A 10,031-nucleotide genomic window follows, 5' to 3' on the forward strand; every position below is an offset into this window, starting at 1 on the left:
ATCATGAGGAAGCTTTTAAGCATCTAGATGAAGTCAACGACATTGCGGATTACTTCAATGTCCCGAATGTCAACAGAAACACAGTCTTGCTTAGGATGCTTTCCATCACTTTCAAAGGAGCTGCTAAGGAGTGGTTAAAGGCACTCCCACCAGGTACAATCACCACTTGGGCTCAAATGCGTGAGCAATTCCTGGACCAGTTTTGCCCGCCATCCAAGATAGCCAAACTCAAGAAGGCAATAGCCAACTTTGAGCAACAGCCGGGGGAGTCACTATACGAAGCATGGGAGCGGTACAAGGGCTTGCTCAGAAATTGCCCTCAACATGACCTAAATGTACAGTAAGAAATGTCAACCTTTTATGATGGGGTCAACGTGATGACAAGACAACTCCTTGATTCTCAAGGACCGTTGACAAAGAAAAATCCAAGGGAGGTCAAGGAGCTAATTGAAGAATTTGCGAAGCACTCTCGCGAATACCACAACCCGAGGCAAGATGGAATCAAAGGCGGTGGAGGGGCCCAAACTGAAGAAATAGCAGTTGTCATGGCCATGCTGAATAATATGGATCGCAGGATAACACAAATGGACCAGTCGATACATGCCATAAGAGTGGGTTGCGAGAGATGCAGTGGTCCACACTTGACCAAGGACTGCAATATAGATGAGTTTGGGAACAGAAAAGCTCAAGTGTGCTACTCTAGTGGGGATAAGTTTGATGAGGACTGGAGGAAACCGAAGAAGGAGTGGCTTCCATATGAAGAGTACAAGAAGCAAAAAGAAGAAAAGTATAGGCAGACAGGTCGAGGCCTCTATCAAAAGGAGCAGCTACCAGCCGAGAAGAAACCCGACCTAGAGACCATTTTGATGAATTTTATGGAAGCTTCGGAAAAGAGACATGATGCCACTGATTCTGCCATTATGGAACAACAAACTCTGATAAAGAATCAGCAAGCCTCCATCCATAACCTTGAAGTACAATTTGGTCAACTAGCCACTTTAGTTCATGAAAAATTATCCCCGAAGAATCCCGAAGTAAAGACCCAATCTCACGTAATAGCCATCGATACTGAAGAAGATGCAATCTCTGAGTTCCTGGAGGCATTGGAAGAAGAACCGCAGCAGCCCAAGAAATCAAGGATCAAAAGTGGAGAAATTGTTGAACCAGGCTCGCCACGACATGACACTCCTCTGGCCATGATGTGGCGCATGTCTGATCAAAACCCCTTTGAGCCCGTTCCAGCTTATCAGCCACCTTTGCCATTTCCCACCCGAGCTGCACTTAGTCTACTGGAGAAGGAGCATTTAAAGTATGTAAAGCATGTGAAGGGAATCCCAATTAATACCCCCTTTGTCGAGTCCTTATCCAAAGCTCCCGAGAACCAGAAATTACTGCAAGACTTGATAGACACTCGAAGGCAATTAAAGAAGCACTCTACAGTGATTCTAAGTGAACAAACTTCAAAAGCTGTGTTGGGAGAAACACCAGAAAAGATGGGGGATCATGGACGCCTCACTCTTCCATGTGAGTTTGGGAATAAAATGAAAGTTAATGCTTTAGCTGATTCTGGGGCTAGTATTAATTTGATGCCTTTTGCATTTTATCAAAAATTGGAGATTCAGAAGATGAAGGCTATAAAAATGAAGATTCACATGGCGAATCGTTCGGTGACACAACCTCGTGGCATCGTGGAGGATATTCTGGTGAAAATTGGAAAATTTGTTTTTCCAATAGACTTTGTAGTCTTGGACATGAAAGAAGATCCGGATGTTCCAATAATCCTTGGTCGTCCATTGCTTAACACTGCTGGAGCCCTTGTTGATATCCGCGAGTCTAAGCTCACTTTGAGGGTTGGAGATGAACGAGAAGTCTTTGGGATAAAAGATGACTTTCAAGAAGATAAAGAAGAGGTGTTCACAATTAACGAGGAGAATGAACTAGAAGAACTGGAAAAGCTTATGGAAGAAGAGATAAAGACGGTTCATTGAGTCAAAAGGACAAAACCGAGGGCATTTGTTCCATATTTGATTGAAGTCATAGCTTACAAGAGTCCGCCTTCTTGGGTGAGCGAAGAGGATGAGGAGATAACAAATGATGAAGAGGATGTCACTTCAAGAATGACAAAGCCGGTGGTGAAAGAGGAGGTGGATGCTATGGAGTGCAAGGAACAAACTAAGGGCACAAAACGAAAGCTTGAAGAAGAGGGCAAAGCTAAAAAGGAGAATTCAAAGAAGGCATATAAAAGGCGAGTTCAAGCTTACAAGCGGCGATTCAAGGAACAAAAGATCTTAATGGTGGACTCTTCAGAAGATTCAACGTAGAAGGCACGGAGTCCAGCTCAAGACTCCAAGAAAAAGAAGCGCTTCTCGGGAGGCATCCCGAGTTTGGTTTGCATTTCCTTTTCTTTTAATTTTTTTTTCTTTTTAGGAAAGACATCAACTCATCATCTAAATAACTGATAATTAGTAAAGAATTAGCTGTAGGGAACTTTAATTAATAATGGGATGCAAAGTAATTAGTTAACATGTGAGACTTTATTAAAATTTTGCATTTGGGCAGTTTCCACGACGTGGGCATAGCAAGCCACGTCGTGGGTCAAATTGCAAACACGGGACCAAGATGACAGATTTAAGGTCCACGACGTGGGCATAGCTAGCCACGTCGTGGCCTTTAAAAAATCAGGGGGGGACCATTTCCTTAAAACCCTTTGACTAATAATCTCATTCCCCACTTGGAAACTGTCGCACGAACGGGAACAGCAAAACCCCACAGCCGATTGTTTAATCTACTTCACATTCCTTGCAAGATCTTGTCAATTTACTCTACTTGGTATGTGTTTTTGCTCATTTTTTGTAGTTAGTTCTTCCAATTTCAAGTTTTCATGGTTAGGGTTTGTATGATTCACGAAATTGGTTGAACCTAGTGGTTGATTTTAGATTGCATGTCATTTAAATGTCCATAGGAACAAACCCCAAGCACTAATTTTGGTAGAAATGGCATACAAATGGACCGATCCTAGAACTGTGACCGACTACGGTCCACGACGTGGCATAGCCTGGCCACGTCGTGACTTCTGGTAGAACAACATAAATTGTTTTAATGTTTTGGATGTTTGATGTTTTGGTTTGATTTTGTATGCAGAAATGGGACCACGCCGAGCTGTTCCATAGGAGGAAAACTCGATAGATGTAGCAAGTATACATCCCTTATACCAGTTTCCTCAAAACATTCCCTGACCGTTGTTAACTACTTACGAGAATCGGCTTGGATGGTTGTACAATAAGGAGTTTGCAATAGCCCCAATTATCGATTGGGGATGGCTTGGTGGAGTGGGAATGGTTGCTGAGTTGACACGCTATTGGTCGAAAACATACGAAGGGGACCAATTTTCTTTCACTTGTCACGGGTGGAGGAATTTGTTTGCCATCCAAGAACCCGTATACCGGGAATTATTGGTGGAGTTTTTCTCTACCGTATGCTTGGAGGAACGCACTATTGATTTTACCTACAACCGGGCACTTGTGTTTCGTTTGGGTGGTGTGTATCGAGAGTGTAGTCTTCGGGAATTCGCTTGGCGTATGGGGCTTTATACCGAAGTGGAGACTCAATCTCCATTTTTCATACCGTTCTTGCTTGGCTGCGTACGGGATTTTAATCCCGGTGTTTTGGATGTTCAGTTCTGTAGGAGCATTTCTAGCCATGAGTACAATACTCGTGACTCGAGTGAGTCACAAATTCGGAATCTGGTTTTCCGATTTTTACACCGCCTTATCACTTTTTCAATTAATCACAAGCATCATGGTGATAAAGTCCCCATTCAGAATCTGTTTTATTTATGGACTCTTATTACCCCGGGAGTTTGTTGTGATTTACCTTATATGTTGGCGAGATTCATGGGAAAGCGGCCAATTCTAGGCCCGGGAGCCCGATTACAGAGGGGCATTTGGTTACTCTCCTGGCTAGGTCATATCATATTATGACCCATGATTTTGTGAGGAATCTTACTCGATTCCCGGACACAGACTTGACCATTCAAGTCTTGGGTGTTATGCGGGCGGTGGTGAATATTGGCGGTCGTTTTGTTATACCGTCGATAGATGACAAGCAAGAGGAGGCGCAGCCAGGACAGCAACCACCAGCCAGACCGCGGCGTCGGAATGTGCGGGCTAGAGGTGAAGTCGAGAGAGAGCGTGCTGCTTCCCAGTATGTGCAGGGAGTGCCCACCGACCCTTTTCAGAGTCGGGTGGGAACGTATTTGGATAATCTATGGGGGCATGCCATTTACCATACCCAGCTTACTGAGGGTATTTATTCGCATCTTGGTGTGACCCGACCACCTTCTATGCCACCTCAGTATCCTTATTTTCCGACGTGGGAGGAGCTATGGCGTCCGCAGAATGACGGGGTAGGGCCAAGTGGAGCACAAGATCAAGATGATGAGTGATTTTATTTCTTTTCATTTTATTTTGTTTTTAAGTAGTTTTTTTTATGTTTGAATTTGGTGTGTAATGTAAAACATTATTAAACTATGATGTTATTTTTTTATTTCTTTTGGGTTGTTCCATTTTTCAAATTAGCATTGGAATTCTAAGGAGCATAGAAGGTTAATTTTCGAGTTGTGTTTGTCAAGGAAGCTTAGAGTTGTGAGTTGGAACCCACAATTCAAGATAAGTGTGGGGTACATTAGTAGAAGAGAGGTGACAGTTTGGAAATATATTTGCATAGAAGCGTCTTAAACCATTTAGCCATTGGTCAAGTTGCTAGAGTACATGAAAGAAATAAGGCAATTTTTTGCTGATGACCAGTTTCCACGACGTGAAATTCTTACGCCACGTCATGGCGCACTTGCAATATTAAGAAATTAAGCAGTTTGGTGTTCGCGCTTTGATCCCATATCACGACGTGGCCAGTTACCTGCCACGACATGTCCCAGTTTATCATTGCCCACATTTTTACTTACAAACACCCACTTTGAAGAATTGAAGTTCCGAGTCATGTTTACGTATTCACCCAGTTCTACACCATTTTCTATTTTTGGAGGTCCAGATTTCGGAGGCACGTTTTCCACACTTTTGGAGATGCCCACGCCACTATCCCAAGAGAGTCTGTTCCTTTTTCTCCCTTTTCTTTAATTTTCATTTATTTTTATGAATACAATGAGGGCATTGTATGAAATAAGTGTGGGGTAGGGGTAGAAAAAGTAAATTGTTGGAAAATCATAGAATTTGATAGTAAAAATTGAAAAATTAAATTGAAATTTTTAATAATTGAATCTAGTAATACTAATTTCAGCTATAATTGCTAGTATTATGTGGGATGATCCGATGAAAGTTCAAATGTTTAGTTGAGCCAATACACGTTATAGTGCATTTGTGGCCTCCCTTATTTTAGTGAAATCATGGAACAAAAACATAACCCCGCTTGGTTTGAGGGATGCAATATGTTTAGCAGCCTAAACCTGAAATGTATCCAGGAAAATTATTATCATTAACCGATAAAGGTTGAGGTTGAGCGCCTCTGCTTAAGCATGTAGGTTTTGAGTGAAAAAAAGTGAGGTATATGTAAAAAAAGAGAATTACGAGTAAAGTGTGAAGAATTTTGGAGCAAATAAAGTGAAGATCAAAAGATCAAAATTCCAAGAAATTCAAAAGTTGAAGATACCAGAAATCAAATAAGGTGGTGAATTCAAAGAAATCAAAGATCAAATATCAAGGAAGTGAAGAATTCCAAAAGAGCTCCATAGTGGTATCAATGATTGTAATTCTAGATTATGTATGCTTAGGTTGCTCAACTAAAAATACCTTGAGGATAAGGAGGTTTTCTGCGGATGGATTCGGAGGGTTGCATAAAATGAACATTGTTCGAAAAAAGTGGGCGAGTGTTTATGAAGATTGTGAGTATTTAAAGTATGGGGAGGTACTTTAGGAAAATTTTAGACACAAATGCATGCGTTGAGGTCTTGGCATAATGGCTGAACTAGAGTCAGATTGTTCTGTGTGGTGTTAGTAATTAAGAATTAAGTTTAAATTTGCTTGGGGGCAAGCAAAGCCTAAGTGTGGGGTATTTTAATATTGCCATATTTATACCTATTTTTAGGCAATATTTAAGTACATTTTTATTAATAAATTAATAATATGTTTAGAATAATGATACTTATTACTTTAAATTGTTATTTTCAGTCAATTAAAAGGATTTTCGAAGAGAGGGACCAAAAGTGAAAAAATGTGGAACATGGGAGGCTTGAAAGACAAGAAAAGAATAAATTCATGATAAATACTTAACCACGACGTGGCGATGAAGCCCACGACGTGGCATGGGGTTTCCAGAAGATAGACATTGCGACGCGGAGGATTTCCTTGTACGATACGGATTACTTGAAGCCCACGACGTGGCACAGCTGGCCACGACGTGGCACGGGTTTTTGAAGATTATATAAGTTCTCCTAATTATTACGAAAGGGACAAGCTTTTGGCAGAAGGAAAGAGTTCTAGGAGTCAATTCAGAGCGAAAGAAGGGTTCTGGAAGAAGGTTTTCAACACCAAAAAGAATAGAGGTTTATATTTTAGTTAAATAAGAACATGTCTTTCATTATTTTTAGCTGTGTTGGTTTAGTTGCTATGATGAGCAGCTGAATCTAGCTACTCTTGTTTAGCTAGATGAAGCTTTAAACTTATGAATGGTTCAATGTTTATGGATTAATTTTTAGTTGGTAAAAATTGCTTGTCTTTGATTTGTATAACCTAGCATGCTACTGTTTGTTTATCTAATTGCTTGATTGCATGTTCTGTGTAGCTTAGTGACCATTAAACTGCATGAACTTGTTTACCTAATGATTTAGTGAACATTGAATTGTTAGAGCTAGGATTGACCAATCTTAGTTAGTAATTAGAATAAATAAAGCTTAGCTGTGTTAGAGAACGTGTATTGTGATCATAATTGCGTTTATACAACAAATCTTACATAGCATATTTACATTCATAATTAGTTCTGTGTTAAATTATATGTGAACATACATGGTTTGACATGAATTAGTTAATTATTGGTAAGTTAGAACTAAATTACTAATACAACTAAAAAACCAACTTAATAATCTGTAATCATTAGCTAGCCATAAGGGAGAAGTGGATTCAAACTAAACAAGAGTGTGTTTTTATTTATTGAATTTGAATTTAAGTTCATCTGATCTTGTAAAATCAGGTAAAACCCCTTTTAAACTTGTTAATAATTAGGTTAATTTAATAATAAGTAAATTAATTAGAACACCGTTCCCTGTGATCGACACCCGACTTACTCAAGCTATACTGTAATCTGACTAGGTACACTGTCTATAAGTGCATAGTTAGTTAAGTTTGTTAGGTTATAAATATTAAAATTAGTGAGTACTTTTTTACACATCAAATACGACCCAAAATTTTTTGTTTGAATAATACTAAAAATCATATCATCGATGACATACCAACAAAACTGTGGAACAAGTATCCCAAAAGATCATAACAACTGTATCAAAACATATCACAGTTTCTAATGAAAACTCCTAGGATAAGAAGACTGAAGCTATGGTGTGTGCGATGCTATCATCCTGAGCTCTTCCCCTTACTAGCGGAAGTACCTAAAACCAAAAATTGAAACTGTAAGCACGAAGCTTAGTGAGCTCCCCGAAACTACCACATACCATACAATAACACATAAACAACTATTGGGCCTTGCCCACTGCATCGGACCGAAGTCCGGAACTGACTAGGACCCCGTCTCCTGCATCGGACCGAAGTCCGGAACTGACTGGGACCCCGGCCCCTGCATCGGACCGAAGTCCAGAACTAACTACATCTGACCGAAGTCCGGAACTGTCTGAACATAGCATAGCATAAACATATCAACTAGCATAAGCACATATACTACATACTGCATCGGACCGAAGTCCATAACACATAGCACAAAAACATGCTTGAATCACAAAGACATCAAGCACATTGAACTACTGCATCAGACCAAATTCTGGATCTACTGCTAACTAGACGGGTCGGCATTGTGGCCGTAGTCCCGTTCCTACTGGAAGGAAAACTCACCTCGTAACTATAACTGCTGAAATGCTAAATCCGAAACTGGATTACTGCTGCTCCGGAATTCTCCGGCTACAATTTCCATAAAGACTCAATCAGATAACGATAACTGAACTGAGGGTAAAATGACCATTTTACCCCTGATCAAAGTCGAAGTCCTTAATCAAGGTCAACAGTCCATGTTGACCTTAACTCAGCGAGTACCTGAGGCTACTCGCCGAGTTCCTTAAAACTCCTTCCCACTCGCCGAGTCACCGGGGTGACTCGCCGAGCTCTCACGATTCTCAATCGAAACCTTAAGGCTACTCGCCGGGTTTCTTTCTAGCAACACGACGGATACACACGCATTCATAACTTGGGTAAAACTCATCCGACTCGCCAAGTTGTTCATACAGCTCGTCGAGTCTATGGCAATCTTCATCGGACTCGCCGAGTTGCTCAACCAAGTCATCGAGTCCACGGCTATCTTCATATGACTCGTCGAGTCCAATCAGTCCTTTTTCCATACAGACTTGATTGAGCCATGCAGCGGCTCCAAATCACAGATCCAAGCTTCTAGGGCATGCTGCAAACTTTACGTGCATGCATAGCTATTAAGGCTCTAAATGCCTACTTTAAGTTCTTCATGGAGCTTCATGCTCAAGAGGGACCTCAATCAAGACCAGGACTGCAACTTTATGCTTCTAGAACCCAAGGAGGGTCCAGATCTGAAGTTACAACTTCAGATCTAGCCCATAGCTCATCTTACCAACTTAACATCTCATAAAGAAACCTTAGAACTCAACCAATAAAAGAGATCTACAAGGAAATGGCGATTTGGGTACCTCTAGAAGATGATAGTTGAGGTAAATTTTGATTCCCACACTCTACTTGCTCCAATCTCCTTCTCCTCCAAGCCGTCTCCCTCCAAAGATCCTCTTTTCAAGCTTCAACACACAAAGGAGCACACACACACACGGATTAGGGTCCACATAGCTCTCTAGAACTGTAAAGAGGCACAAAGGGGGCTAAGGTTCCTTTAAATAGGGTGGAAAACCCCGAGATTTTGGGGTTTCATCTACCAGCTCCTACTCGTTGAGTCCCAATATGGACTCGTCGAGTAGGTTACTTATCACGTGATCCCACCCCGATGCTACTCTACAAGTAGGGAAACCAACTCGTCGAGTAGGCCTTAATCCAAGATATCTTATTTAAACCAAACCTGAGGATCGGGGCATTACAATGTGTGTGCCACTATGTGTAGTTATGTGTATATTTGACCTTTGATTAATTGGACCCCTAACCCAAGATTTATTATATAATTATAACATCATACTTGCAGTAGCATTTATTATAACATTGTACTTTCCTTTTTTCAAAAGTACAATGCTTTTACATTAAAAGTAAAAGCACGATGCTATGAATTTTATAATTTAACATTATATTAAAAAATAATAAAAATTTGTGACTTTTTTAAAACCAATAACATAATTTCTATTTTTATATTTTCACATTTTTTGACACTAGGCTGAATAAATTTGAAAAAAATCATAAATTTAATACTTTTAAAAGAACAAAATGAGTTGTTATACCAAATGCAAGTATTTTTGCACCCTCCAATCTAACACCAGTAAGACATACATATGTTCCTGCCATAAAATATAAACTCCAACATTAACTCATTTAACTTGTAGGTTTTGATAAATTCCAGAGTTAAAATGGTAACCTTTTTCGTATAACACAGGAGAAAAAGTGTCCAACATGCAACCCGAATACACATACTTGTCTTTGTTCAAAGCCCACTATGAAGCATCTTTTGAAAGGCAATAACATATGGTAAAATCTAGTTACATAATAAGAAAGTAAATAGTTTTTGGATCTAGTATATAGTAATTATGTTTAACAAAAAGGACAATCATAACTTTCATAATTTCGAAAAGTGACTCTTGAAAGAAGGTTAATAGAGGCTGATGATGGTTTATAATAATGTCT

General features: G+C 40.0%; 1 non-coding gene across 1 annotated transcript; it reads right to left on the reverse strand.

The window, feature by feature from the left end:
• Positions 1–224: 224 nt before the first annotated feature.
• Positions 225–331, reverse strand: LOC145071917 (small nucleolar RNA R71). The gene has a single exon (XR_013690879.1). It is a non-coding gene; the product is annotated as a small nucleolar RNA R71 (small nucleolar RNA).
• Positions 332–10,031: the final 9,700 nt, after the last annotated feature.

Source organism: Lactuca serriola, chromosome 8, assembly GCF_051521515.1.
Source record: "Lactuca serriola cultivar US96UC23 chromosome 8, Lser_US96UC23_V15, whole genome shotgun sequence".
Taxonomy (NCBI): domain Eukaryota; kingdom Viridiplantae; phylum Streptophyta; class Magnoliopsida; order Asterales; family Asteraceae; genus Lactuca; species Lactuca serriola.